The sequence below is a fragment of the Acomys russatus genome, chromosome 25 (genome assembly GCF_903995435.1).
Source record: "Acomys russatus chromosome 25, mAcoRus1.1, whole genome shotgun sequence".
NCBI lineage: Eukaryota > Metazoa > Chordata > Mammalia > Rodentia > Muridae > Acomys > Acomys russatus.
In genome coordinates this window covers 18,770,633-18,785,407 of record NC_067161.1, presented here as the reverse complement: position 1 = coordinate 18,785,407, position 14,775 = coordinate 18,770,633, and the positions used below count along the sequence as shown (strand labels likewise).

Genomic DNA, 14,775 nt, shown 5'->3' with positions numbered 1-14,775 from the left:
AGCTTGAGCCCCAGCAACCCATGTGAAAGGCTGTGGTGTGGCACATACATACAATCCCAATGCTAAGGAGGCAGAGAGAGATGGCTCCCCGGTGCTCACTGGACAGTCATCTTAGCTAATCCAGGAGCCCAGGACCCAGTGAGTGACCCCATCTTATAAAAACAAGATGTACGACTCCTGAGGACAAACACCTGAAGTCGACCTCTGAGCGTCACATGCTTATGCACACACATGTATACACATGAATGCACTCTCACATGCAACGCACACACACACACACACACACACACACACACACACACACACACACACACACACACAGACACACACTGCTGTCGATTGTCCTAATCCATTTGTAATGCTATAACACAATACTTGAGACTTGGTATAATGAATGGCACTGTATTGGCTTGTGGCTATGGTTCTGGAGGCTGAGAATTCAAGAATGAGGGGCCAGCGTTTGGCAAGGAGTGTCTTGGCTGGATGATCCCACGCTGGTGAAGTAGAGGGTGAAGAGAAGGAAACAAATACAGCTCAGGACTCACTATCTCTGAGCAGTCCACTTCCAAGAGAAGGAACAACTCTTGTAATGATTGATCTGCCCGTGGCCCACCAGTCCTCATAGCCTACCCAGCTCTCCAGGGTCTCCGTATTAGTACTGTGATAGTTCAGTGTCACTTGGAAGAGGGGCAACTATTGAAACCATGGCAGCAGCTGAACAGTAATTCTGACAAATCAGTTCTTCTTCTGTTTCTCAGCCCTGAAAGAATCATATCAAATGATCAGCCCATTTTTTAGCCATTTAATCATTACAAATGAATATTCTTTCCTCCTTTCTTCTCTTCTTCCATCATTGTTTCCTTTCTCTTCCCTTTCTTTCCTTTTCTGCCCTTCCATCCTTTCTCCGTCCTACCTTTTTTCTATTCCTTCAGCAAGCAGATCTTGAGTACTACAAAAATCTAGAAAAATAATCATTCTTGATTTTTTTGTGATTTTTTTTTTTATCTTGTTTTGTGGGAGTCTCGTTTGTTTGTTTTGCTGTTGTCAACTTGTTTTTCCAGTTTTCTGATTCTAGTGTGTTTTAGGAAGTGGGGAAGTTCATTAAAGTTTTATATCTTAGATAAAGAATAGCATATAATAATTTTTGAACTGGGGGGGGGGGTGGAGGAGGAAGGTACACAGATAAGCCAGGCATACTAGCATACTCCTTTAATTCCAGCACTCTGTAGACAAAGGCAGGTAGATCTCTATGAGTTCAAGGCCAGCTGGGTCTAAATAGGAAGTTCTAGACCAGTCAGGGATAAACACTAAGATCTTGATTTGGAAGGAAGGAAGGAAGGAAGGAAGGAAGGAAGGAAGGAAGGAAGGACAAAACTTCATCTGGTCAAATAATCAGAGTAATAATTATTATATAGTACTGGTATACTTATGAAGAGTTATAGTACTTTCCTTAATTCTGTGAGCTCTATTATTTCTCAAATACCAAGAAACTTTTAATAAAAGCTAGTAACATACACAGATATCCCCTGACCAAAACACAACCAATGAGATGACGAGTTTTTGATCCTCTTTGATGTCATGACGGAAGATTAAAGCACACAATGTCTACAAACCCTGGCCTGAAGGACTTGGTGATTTCATTATCTGAAATCAGACATAACTGCTGTGTCATCACAAACACTTAAAATCCATGCACACCCACATAGAATTTCATCAGATCAGGCAATATTTGGTTCTAGTGAATAATTGCTCCTTATGTGGTAGTTCTCTGAGTATGGGCTAATAACAAGACCCTTATAGTCATGAATAGGTAGCTTTGCTGAGATGTAAGCCCTCCTAGGCTCCCAGTGAAATCAATCTCCTGATAAGAAAGCTAGCTGAGTTATATTGAAACATTTTGTAAAGTATGACGTGGTTCTGCCTCTCTTTGCTCCTCCTGGAACCTGGCTTGGTGGTGATGCTTCTTATTTTGTAATTCATTAAGTTTTGAAAGCAAGCTCAGGACGCATGTGGGATACAGGGAGAGTGAAAAAATACCTAATGCCACCTACAATCTGACCTTACTGAAAGGTTCAATGTTGGTTGCCATTTCCTATATTTAGAAAGTAACGACTAAATGCAAAAATGACTGTCCTACTCAGCAAGTCTTCTCTGAAGATGATCCCCAGAAAAAAACACAAGACAATCTACACCAATGTCCATAGGAGCTTAACTCACAGTAGTATAAGGTAGAAATAACCCAAATGCTATCTATGGGTGAATAAACAAGACAGAAGCTATAGCTATACACAAAAGAATAGTCTTTGGCCACCAAAAGGAATGAGATTCTATTACATGCTATAACTGGAAAAGGGGTGTATTTAAAACCTACGCCAGGGGCAACAGGACAGACACTAAAAAATTACCATGTATAAATGAATTTATTATGAAGTATTAAGGATAGGAAAAGCCCTACCTGATAGAAGCCAAACCTGTGGTTATGAGTAATGAGGTATGGGAAAACATAGGAATAGTGGGTTGCTGCTTGATGGACTTAGGGACTTAGGGGTGGTAAATAGTGAAATTTGTTCAGAACTAAACAGAATTGGCCACCATTCAATATTGTGAATATACAGTTACCACTCAGCTGTCCACATAAGAATGCCATGGTTAATTTTATACTATGTTAACTTTACTTCAATTCTAAAGCTTTTAAATTATAGAGGGAAACAGTTGAAGGACCACCATAAACCTGCTAGGAAGTAAAGGTATATCCACAGGAGAGACAGCAAGACAGCGAGGCTAGGAAATGAGTCTTCTACCCCAGGCCTGCCTGCTTGCCTTCTTGCCTGCTGCCTGCCTGTTGGCTTGCCTGCCTGCCTGCCTGCCTGCCTTCTTTCTTTCCTTCCTTTCCTTCCTTCCTTTCTCCTTTCTCCTTCTTTTCCTTCCCTTCTGCCTTCCTTCCTTTTTCTTTCATTGAGAATAGCTTTTTTCTGATTACAGTTTCCCCTCCCCTTACTCCTCTCAGTTCCTCCCAATCTCCCCTCTCATGGGTTCACACCCTTTGTGTCTCTCCTTAGAACACAAACAGGCACCTAAGGAATAATAATAAAATACAATAAAATAGAAACAAATAGTCAGACCATAATAAGATTTTTTTTTAAAGGACAAAACAACCAAACAAGAAAAAGAGCCAGATTAAAAGCACAAGAATTGCATATAAACAGAGAGATACACATGTTTGCACACACACAGAAATCCCATAAGAACAGACCAGAAGCCATAATACATATGTAAAAGACCTGTAAGGTGGAAATAAAGAAGCCCTGACAACGTTATGAGACAAAAAGGGACCTCCAATGATGACATCGAGTTTCTTTTCTCTTGGCCTCTACTACTGGACATGGAACACTTGACTTTCCCAGTGAGACTCTCTTGGAGAAAACCAGGTTTTCATTTGCAAGCAGTCACTATTGGACTATTGTCTATTGGAAAAGGCTTCTGGGCTCAGGATGGTGATGTGTATCCATTTCTTTCAGCCCCAGGACCCCATCTTGTGTACACCCATGCAGGCCCTGTGCATGTTGTCTCATTTTCTGTGAGTTCATATAATCTTTGCTCATGTTGATTTAGAGAGACCCATTTCTTGGGTGTCCTCCACTTCTTCTGGCCCTTATACTCTTTCTGCCTCCTTTTCCACTGGGTTCCCTAAACCCTGAAGGGAGGGATTTGATGGAGACATCCCTTTTAAGACTGAGTGTTCCAAGGTCTCTCGCTCTCTGTGTATTGTAAAGTTTTGTGTCGCTCCAGGCTTTCCCAAGAAGGAGCTAGGAAAAAAAAAAAGTCTCCTTCCAAATCGAACATTAAGTAGTACACTTTGAGGCCTCTACACAGTGGTTATTGTGGAGTTACAACACAATATACCAATACATCTGAGTTACCACAGCTGGTGCATAGGTCAGTGTGTACAGTGTGTTAATATCAGGAAAACTGTCCACATGATCCCCTTCAGCATTACAGTAAATCCTCTTAAGTACCAAAGAAATAAACATAAAGGTGTGCAGGGGCAGGACTGTCTTTGTTGCAGCAGGGAGGAAACCAAGAGAAACTTAAAGGAGCTTCTCCATGATGAAGGGGGTGTCGTTCCAGAGTTGAAAGCTACCCTGATTCTATTCTCTGGGAAGTGATTTAGAAGAGAAAATATATACCATGAGATCATCACGTTCACAGAGATATCAAGCCCATGAAGATAAACTGCTCTTCAGAGGTGGGATGGGGCGGGGCAGATAAGGAGCAAATGCATTACCAAAAATTCTTACATGCTTATGGGAAGATTATCTGTGAGTTCCCAGTTATAAACAAGAAGCAGGACCAGAGATTAGCATACAGGGATGTATGAAAATGTAGAACCGTTGCATTGCCATGAAACAAAGGGAGGGCAGAGCTGTAAAATGCACACCATCACTAAGTGGAATCTTAGAAATTAATTTTTAGAAATGCATTATCCTGCTATTTTCCAACCCATTGGATGTCCACAATAGAAACAGTCTCTGTACACTCATGTCTGGTATACTCAGCAGTGACAGCAATGATGAAAATAACACTTTCAGGGGAAAAAAAAAAACAACAACAACAACAAGAAAAAAGAGGAGGCTGGAGAGGTAGTTGTCAATAAAATGTTTGCTTTGCAAGCAAGAGGACCTGGGTTCGATCCCCAGAACCCAGGTAAACAAAACAAAATAGCAACAGCAACGACCAAACCAGGTGTTTTGTTATTATAATCTCATATAATCCCAGAGAGCTCTAGGCCAGTAGAGAACCCCACTTCAAAATAAAGGTGGACAGTGCTTCTGCCTCTGTAATTAGCAGTTCCCTAGGAGGGTGCAACTCCTTTGCCATGGCATCAAATGACAGTGTGTGACATGTGCTCATGGATCAGTGATTGTTGCTTGACTTGACTTCATACTTGTGGCCTTAATATGAGATATTAGATTTGTTATGGAAAAGGGGCACAATTTGGGGCAGGATGTATTAAACTCTTCCAAGAAACAGATTTCTGGGCTCAGGGTTTAGATCCATGTTCTTTTATAGCCCTTCCCAAGGCTTTGGAATGTAGGTTCTATTTCACTCTCAATTTTCAGAGGCATATGAGACTAAGGAGAGGAGCTGCCTTTCCCAACATCATGTCATGCCCAGGAGAGTTTGGAGTCTACCTGAGCCTGGCTCTAAAACAACTATACATACATACATACAAACATACATACATCTGAGTCTATCATTTATGTTTTCCATCTCTAGACTTTTTAAATATTTATTTTATTTATTCACTTTACATCCCAATCGTAGCCCTCTCTCCTCATGGTCCCACTCTTCCTCCCTTCCCCCACCCCTATTTCTCAGAAAAGGGGAATGCAACAACAACAACCCACCCCAGTCCATCAAGTCACATTCTGACCGAGTGCATCCTCTTTCACTGAGGCCAGGCAAAGCAGTGCTGCCAGGGGGCAGTGATCAAAAAGTAGGCAATAGAGTCCATGTCAGAGAGAGGCCCTGCTGTCCTTACTAGGGGACCCACAGGAAGACTAAGCTGCCTATCATCTATATATGTGTAGGGGCCTACGTCCAGTCCATGCATGATCCTTGGTTGGTGCTTCAGGCTCCCATGTGGTTCCAGGTCATTTGACTCTGTTGATCTTATGGAGTTCTTATCCACTCAGAGTTCTTCTATCCTTACCCCCAATACACACAAACTCTCTCACAATATTCCCTGGGTTCCACCTAATGTTTGCTTGAGAGTTTCAGCATCTGTTTTGATCTGCTGTTTAGTGGATACTCCCAGAGGACAGCTACACTAGGCTCCTATATGCAAGCATAGCAGAGTATGGTTAATAGTGCCAAGGGTTGGCTCTCTCACATGGGGTGAGTCTCAGGTTTGGCCAGGCATTGGTTGGACATTCCCTCAATCTCTGCTCTGTCTTTATCCCTACACATCTTGAGGCAGGGTAAATTTTGGGTTAAAGTTTTTGTTGGTGGGTTGGTGCTCCACTCCCTCTGCTGCTAGTCCTGTCTGGCTAGAAGGTGGCCTCTTCAGACGTAGGGAGAGCAGGGGTTGGGGGTGAGTGGCTTGAGGGTAAGGGTAAGAGACCAGAGGGCTTGGAAAGAGAAGAGAAACCAAGAACAGGGGCATCTCTAAGACAAGCTGGAGACCTACGCCAGGGTAGGCTCCTGGGAAGATATGGCGGTGACTCTAGCTAAGACTCTTAGTAGCGTGGGTCATGCAGTCTCTAGACATTCTTAAATACCAACTATGAATTGAATGAGATATTAGAAAGCAAAAGAAAGAGCAAGCTGGCCTTCAGAAGTAGACTGGAGAGATGAGGCAAAAGGGTAAGGCAGACATAATAAGGGGATGATGAAGGGGTCCACCCCAAGGTTCTGACTCTATGAGGTGGTGACAGGAGAGGTCATCTGCTTGGTAATTGTATCTAAAAGGGAATGTTCTTCCTTCATCCTCCCTTGCGACTGGGGATCTTTCACATGAGTCTGTTTGAAATGGCTGTCTCTGTATGTCCACTGTACGGTGAACTCAAGGTCAAGTTTGAAGTTAAAGTCACATGTCTTTGTTTTGTCACCTATTCTGTGTGTTTCTTCGTGTGTGTGTGTGTGTGTGTGTGTGTGTGTGTGTGTGTGTTTTTCAGGACTCCCACCAACTAACTTTAAAAAGTTACCAATTTGTTTAACACCACCAGAATTGGGAAAAAGAAGACTCCTCCTCATTTCATCAGAAAGATTCAGAAATGGATTTTTCTCACAAAACGCTAGGTTTCTTTAGTGACCTCCAGAGACCTTACCTGTCACACTGCAGAGTATATTATTCCAGGAAGGAGAAAATATGTCTTACAATGGAAAATGCTATATTATATCACAGTGTGACACAATTTAAATATCAAGAGTTGAGGCTTCTATTTAGTAAACGGAAGGCAATAAATTGAGCTGCTAATTATTCCAGCTGTGAGTATTTTCGGTACAGCTGCAAATTTTGAAAAGAACAAAATAGAGGATTTCCCCCATTGTTTATGAAACAAGTAAACACAGTGGCACCCTGTATGAGCTGAAAGGTCCGGAGATGGGAGACCTTGAAAACCTATTTTTCACTGAATCGGCATCTAATGTGAGGGAACTGTGATAGGAAACAGACTTTCAATTACATTAATTGGATTAGTAGTTTCTTGTTGTTTTAAGTCAAGAACTAGCCGTTTAAATTCTTTTCAAGTTTTAACTTTAAAAGCCATAGTTTACTTTTCAACCCAAACACAAATTCTCAAATGAAAGAGACAAGCACTTAGGCTATCTCCCCAAATCCCTTTTCTTCCTCGGAAAATTATTTGGAGGGGTGAACCACACATTGTAGTAATGAGAATTCATCCTTTTGACACATAATTTAAATGATCCCGGGTCACGACTATGTGTCAAAGAACACATAGCACATAGCTACTGTCCTCAAGACACTTAATAGCCATCTGCATCAACCAGTCACAGGCAGCCAGGCTAATAACTAAGCATGCCATGTGAATAAGCCCTCCCCATATTGAAGAGCCCCCCCCCCCCCCGTTCAAGCTCACAAAGTAAGTAATGTCATGGTCAACCTTCCGGAGAGATTGGCAGACTCACCCAAGGTCATGTGGTGATAAACAGGGAGCCTGTCTGCAAGATCAGCGAGATGGCAGCTGCCTCCTCCTTGATGTGATCCTATTGTTTTCTGAAATAACAACATCAGAGTAGTAAAGAGTAAAGAATATTTATATGAAGAAAGAGGGCTGGCCAAATATGTACCAGCCTGCCCCTCAAGGGTTCACAACTTTCTATTTTTAATGTAGAAGCTTGATTCCTCCATTGTGTGTTTGTTCCACAAAAGACAGAGTGCCTAAAAGTTCACCTGGCATTGCTGGCTGGCTGGCAGGCAGCTGTGCAGAACAGCACCCAACTGCATCGTTTCCAGTATCTCCATCCTTTTCCACCCCAACCTGCACACGCACTTCGTCTCTTCTCTTCCACTTCATACTTCATGACTCTCGCCTCTGCCTGCCAGGAACCTACCATCAAATTTCTCCTGAACCACCATCATCACTCCCCTACTGAAGAATATGCTAATGGTGCCAGGAAGGATAGTGGTTATTTAACCTCTCTCCAGCTAAATGTTTTATTATAACTCCTGAAAACCTAATTACAGTAACTTTACATGCTACAGTACACTTTATGGCCTGTCTCTTTATTAAACCTACTCCTTTAAAGACAATAAAACCAATGCTTCAAAGGGCATGAGACTGAGGAAACCTCACATCCCATTGCACACCTGACCTCCCTCACTGAGGCCCCCACCCCTATTCCTGCTTTTCTGCCTTTCTCCTTTTGCTAGCTTTGTTTGTTCGTTAGTTAGTTAGTTTGTTTGTTTGTTTGCTCGCTTTGGTCAAATGTCAGCCACCTCCTGGATGATTTGAAAACTATCTCAGGGATTAATGGGCTGCGTATCAATATTTTCATCTGCTTCTCTGAATATCCCTGGGTTTATTTACTGGCAGGGGAGGGGTCGATTTTCTCAGGAGAACAATGCTTGACACCTGTCCTGCCTGGTAGCTGCTTTTCGGCCTGTGGCACAAGATAGAGACCCTAAAAGCCCATTTCCTGCAGCCGGCTTTGTGAGGAACAGAAACGAAGCACATCCTCACTGGGCATCATCAGTCGTCCGGCTGCACTGTGATGAGATAGCAGGAGACAGAGTGAGAGAGGAAGGGAGCCTGACCTTTGGAGTTGCTGCTGCAGGATTATTTGTGTAGTACATTTCTGTCTCGAAGCCCTGCTGGGATTTCCCCCTGGGAATAAAGCCAAACCAACAGGCAACCAGGAAACCACCTCTAAGGACCCCACTGGTTTGTTGCCTGCTGGAAAATAGTACTTGGTGTTAAAGGATTTTGTATATTTATTTGTTTCTTTCTTTGGTCGAGTTTGAGGTTAATGCCAACGTTTACTTGTGATGGATCAGAGGCAGAAAGGAAAAAAGTACTGTAAAGAAATCCCTTGTTGTAGCCTCAAATCAGCAGCCTCCAGTTCTGGAAGCTTCCACTGCAGATTAGTCAAGCACTTTGTGCATCAGAGAAGTAAAATAAAAAAACCTCAGCTTCGTAAATCAGAAGACTCCTGTTGCATGGATGCTACGGCTAGGTTTTTCATTTGTTAGGCTTCCGTTTTGACAGCCCTCATGGTTGTTTAATCAGAAAAATAAAATAAAAACGTGCCTCCTTAATTTCCTAAGCCAATTTGATGCAGAAGCCTGTTCAGCTCAGATTCCTCCTCAAATCCACATCTTTGCCGTCATGTAAAATGCACGGAGGGATGGCTACTGTCTGTCGTCTCCGTTCTTATTAAAAGGTTTTGTTTACGCTTGAAGAAAAGTGATGACAGTTACCCAAAAGACAGATAGTTTAGAGTGAAGCCATGATAACTGTACTTACGGGGCCTCAGGATCTAGAGCTGAGCACACAGACTGAGGGGCAGTTCCCTCCTAGCTTTCCAGATCCATCCTGACCCACCCCCTCTGTGTCCCTTCAGGCTGGATGTTAGAATCCAAGCCCCAGTGCCCTACACTGCTAAGGAGGGAATGAAGCGAGCAGTCTCCACTTTGATTCTTTTGTCAAAACATCAAAGACTGGTTTCCGCCATCCCTTGAAGTGTTAGCAAACTCCAAGGACAGCACTTTGGGGGCCCCTCATTTGCCTTGCCTTTCCAAGGCACAAGTGGCCAATTCTGAGAGCAATTGAGTTGTGCTTGAAAAATGTCAAGTGCGTTTGGAAACTACACATTTTTGCTGACGCCTGGAGTCCTGAGCGGAGCTATTTCCATGACCAACCGCTGGGAAGAAGTTCAGCTGGGGCATCAGAAATGATTCCCCGCCACACACTGAGCAGGCCCCTGAGGGGGAAAAGCTGTCTTAATAGCCAGGTCAGGGAGAAATCAGGAGTCTCTAAGTCTTCCTGGGCCCCCTCACAACCACACGACCACACCATTACCTTGTGGCTCTTGTTTCTTTCTTTTTTTTTTTTTTTATTGGATTGTACTCAATTTTATTTTGTTTTCACTAATCAACGTTTTGAGATTTCTCAACTTAAAAACAAAACAAGGCGAAACATTTAAAGAGGAAAGTTTGGGAAGGACAGCCAATGAAATGACAGCCACCTGATGCCTTGCTGCTGCTGGTCCAGGAGCCGTCTTTATGCTGAAACATTTAGAAGTTGAGACTTTGTGACATTTTACCCAATGGGCATCTACTATCACACCCTCATGTGAAACAAGAGACCTGTTCGCATTCTCTGTCACTTGGACATATTTGGAAATTGTAAGCAAGATTAGAATTTCATAATCCTTAATGTGTTTTAAAATCACCCAAGACACAGCCATCACCCTTGCTCCAGCCAGCGGAAGCCTAGGAACTTGTACATTTTTAACAGAGCACTCAAGGATGATATCTCAGGTATCTGTAGAGGAGAGCTTGAAGGTTCTTTCTTGATGGTTTACCTTTTTTTTTTTTTTTTTTTTTTTTTTTAATTATTAAGTGCCTTTGGTTAGCATACAAAATAATGGGTCTCTTTACAAAGACCATTTCTTTATCGACTTGGGGATGGTTGCTAACGTTTATCCTCTAGAGATTTGTATCACCAGGGTATGGATATATTTTAAGAGAAACAGAATTCCACATAGCTTTAGTATTTTTTTTAGTCATTTTTGAACACCAGAAACGGAAAAAGGTGATTACTACGTGGGTTCTGTTCAGCTGTAATAATCATAGACAACACAGTGCCAATGAGCAAGCCCGAAGACATGGTCTGCAGGGACCCAAAGTCTGTGGGTCCTGCTTTGAGTGGGCTATTGGATCTTGAATATAAAAACACACATGCTTGCCTAATACACATAGGCAAACATGTGCATCTGTTTACAAAGCATGTAAATGTATTCTAAGACTGGACATGGAAGTTACCGAAAGAGCCTTGATTTTACAATATAAGTGCTCACAACACTGGGCTTGTAGCATATGTATAATTTTGACCTTGGAAAATGTTGTAGGTCATTCATTTGAGCAAAAACTTGTGTGGCCACTATATTCTAGATGATAAGTCATAGAATTAAATAAATCTGATAAGTGCTTCATTATTTTACTCTTTGAGGCATTCAGTACTGATGATGGATTCAGACAACAAATAATGCACGCATGTAAACATTTCTGTGCATATTATGGAGAAAGAAAGGGCAGCTGTAATGGTGAGAGAGTAGCAGAGAATGAAGGAGGCTTACGGAAGATCTCTGAGAAAATAATGTTAAAGTAGAAAGCCGAACAACATGAAGAGAAAACTATGCAAATATTACCAAGCAGCAGGGATATGCAGTGAAAAAAAAAAAAAAAAAACCCGAGGGAGAAATTTAAGTAGGATAAATAACAAAGGACAATGTGATAGACAGAGCAACGGAGGAGAGGATTCAGTGGGACAGGTGCCACAGTCACACCACGTGGGGTGTTGTAGGCCCTGAAAAGACCTGATATCATTCTCAGTGGAGTTGGAAAGCTTTATTTAGGGGTTGAGGGGGGAAAGAACAGGAATCTATCCAGAAGGAAGTGTGGTAAATAGACTGGGTTGTCAAAGGGGATTTTATAAAATAATTTCTAGAATTTCATAAAGGAAATCTCTTCCATTTCTACTTTTTCTTTAAAATAAGTATATTCAAAATATCATTACATTCAACATACACTTCCTAATCTTCACCTTTCTCATATGGCTAAGACACTCCCATTTTTGGTGTATTTATTTATTTATTTATTTATTTATTTTCTTATTATTCACTTATTTATTTATTTATTCTTTTTACAGATATGATTGATGTCTCATCACTAGTGTTCAGATTCTGAAGGTTTTGAGGGTAGTATCTACCATTATTGAGTGTACAAGGGGATCACATGCTGCTTGGAGAAAAACTTGTTAAAATAACGGGTGTTAGATGCATGATAAGAGCCATGAAGGCACAAAGAGACAGGTGGAAAGGGTGTTGGGATTGGTTTCCTAGATAGGTAGTTGAAAGATGAATTCAGGTAGTGTAGGGCAGGTGAGAGAGAACAGGAAGAGCTGACTCATTGAGGTTTACAGGCTGGGAAGATGGTGCAGTGGGAAGAGCACTTGCTGTGCAAACATGAGAGCCTGAGTTCAGATTCCCCAGATTCCCCAGCATCTATGTGAAAAGCCAGAAGTGGCCATGTTTGTACCCCAGAACTGTAAAAAGGTGGAAAGATCACTGGGGTTTGCGGCCCACGAGTGAAGCTTAGTGCTCAGTGAGAGGCTGTCTAAGGGAATGAGGAGTAAGGTGATAGGATACCAAATATCCTCCTCTGGCCTCCCTCACACACACATGAGCATACACCACACATACACACACAAACACACACCAAATAACCACCACCCGCTCTCTCATGTGTGTGTCTGTGTGTCTGTGTATGTGTGTCTCTCTCTCTCTCCATCTCTTTCTCTCTCTCTATGCTCTGTCTCTCTGTCTCTGTCTCTCTCTGTGTCTGTCTGTCTGTCTGTCTGTCTCTCTCTCTCTCTCTCACATACACACACACACACACACACACATACACACACATACACACCACACAAAAAAACCCAAAGGTTCTTTGTATCCCATCCCCAAAAGTACAGCAACATGAAAATTACTGTTAAAAAATATCTGGGTGGTTGAGAGCCCTGGCTGCTCTTCTAGAGGACTCAGGTTTGATTCTCTGCACCCACATGTCAGCTCACAACCTTCTGTAACTTTAGTTCCAGGATATCTGATGCCCTTTTCTGGCCTCTGAAGATGCCAGGCCGGTATGCAAGTAGTGTACAGACATGCAGCCAGAACATCCATACATATATGATTTTAAAAAGAAGAAAAGGAGGAGAGGAAGGAGGAAGAGGAAGGGGAAAAGGAGAAAAGAGGAAAAAGAAGAAAAAGAACACTTATGATGTAGCTTCTAGTGTGGGCTGAAATATCCAGGCATGGGAGCTGGGAGCACATGACCATGGAGGCAAAAGGCCAGTTTATAATTGTACATGTCTTTAGTCTTCTTTTGTATGTTGCTGGAGGGTCAGATAAGCCAAGGGACTGTGGCTTTCATGGATAAAAGAGGAAATGAAGAGAAATTAGTAGAAAAGATTTTTCTGAAACATATTGATAAGACTCTTTATGACATGAGATAAAGGAAGAGAAAGAGGTGAAAAAGACTACAGTGCTATGAGGGACACAGTGCATGCTGGGAATAGGTAAAGGAAAACAGTCTGACTTTGGAAGACAAGATGTCTGGTGCACAGTAGGGGCATGGGTCTACATTAGGGACAAGTTGAGCTAGAGATGCAGGCCTGTCAGGGATGGCTGAATCCATGGGAATGGGCTGTATGGTACAGTAGGCCTTCCTACAATTCCTGAGAGTTAAGACTCCATTATGGTGGAGCAATATGGCAGTATAGACAGACACATTGGCTGGAACATCTGAGAGCTCATACCTTGACCTGCAAGTAAGAGGCAGAGAAAGAGAACATTGGGAAACCTCAAAGCCCAATTCTTCAACAAGGCCACACCTCCTAATCTTTCCTAAACAGTTCCACCAAGTATTCAAGCATACAAGTCTATGGGGGCCATTGTCTTTCAAACCGCCGGAAGTCCCATGTCATACTCCCACTCTCTCACTTGAAGCTTCAGGATTCTCATCTATAAAACATGGACAGTCGTGTTGAGTACACCATGGGTCTCATGAGAGGTGCAAGTAAAATGTATGGCATGATGAGAACAAGGTGTAAACAGCCAATAAGTCAAAATGCATCTACTGGCTGGGTGTGGGTGGCACACACATTTTAACGCCATCCCTTGAGAGGCAGAGGCAGCTGGATCTCTGAGTTCAAGGCCACTCTGCTCTACATAGTGAATTCCAGGACAAGTCAGAACTATGCACAGAAATCTTGTATCAAAACCTAAAAATGCATCCACTGTAAGGGTAAAAAAAGTAAATGACTTTCTTGACATTTTTTTTTTTTTTTTTTACATTTTAGAATTGCAGCAAATGTAACTACAAAATAATTGGTCTCCAATAACTCACTCATGTGTGCATGCATGCCTTCATTTACTGAAGTCTCCCTTGGATGTTCGGATCTTAACTGGGGACTAAAAGCATGAGGATAAGCTAGGTCCTAGGTGAGATACAGACCCTGCCCTCGTGGCTAGACTCTAGATCTGATTAGCCATCCATATCTCTAATCTCCCAGACATGTCCTTGTTTTAAATAAAGCATAGCCATATCCTTGGTGCACATATGAAAGAAAACAATCTATTGTCAGAGAACTGATGCTCTGGGAACTGACTTCCCTCTGAGAGGTCACATGTTTATTCATACTTCATGTTCCATTATATAGTTATCACATTCTAGGTCTGAGTACCAAGGACACCATGTTCAATTGATGGATAAAGTTTTTTTTTAAATAACCATGGTCACAAGACCCAAGGATGTGAACTAAACAAGAAGGGTAACTAATGGTCACTGCTGCTGAAGGAGAGATGAAAATGCACAAGAACTGAGGAAAAGCAGGCAGTCTAGGATAATATTTAACTACAGAGATTTTTTTTTTTACCAAAAGACAGAGCTCTGGGTTTAAACCCTTAGCCGGTTACCTGACTTCCCCAATTTAATGCCTCATATCTAAATTAGGGATATTATAACATTTAGTC

The 14,775-nt window shown here is 42.1% G+C and overlaps 1 protein-coding gene across 12 annotated transcripts in view; it reads left to right on the top strand.

Annotated features, from left to right (window-relative positions):
- Tenm2 (teneurin transmembrane protein 2) overlaps nucleotides 1–14,775 on the top strand; it is a 1,156,123-nt gene that overhangs the window by 878,531 nt on the left and 262,817 nt on the right. The window lies entirely within an intron of this gene.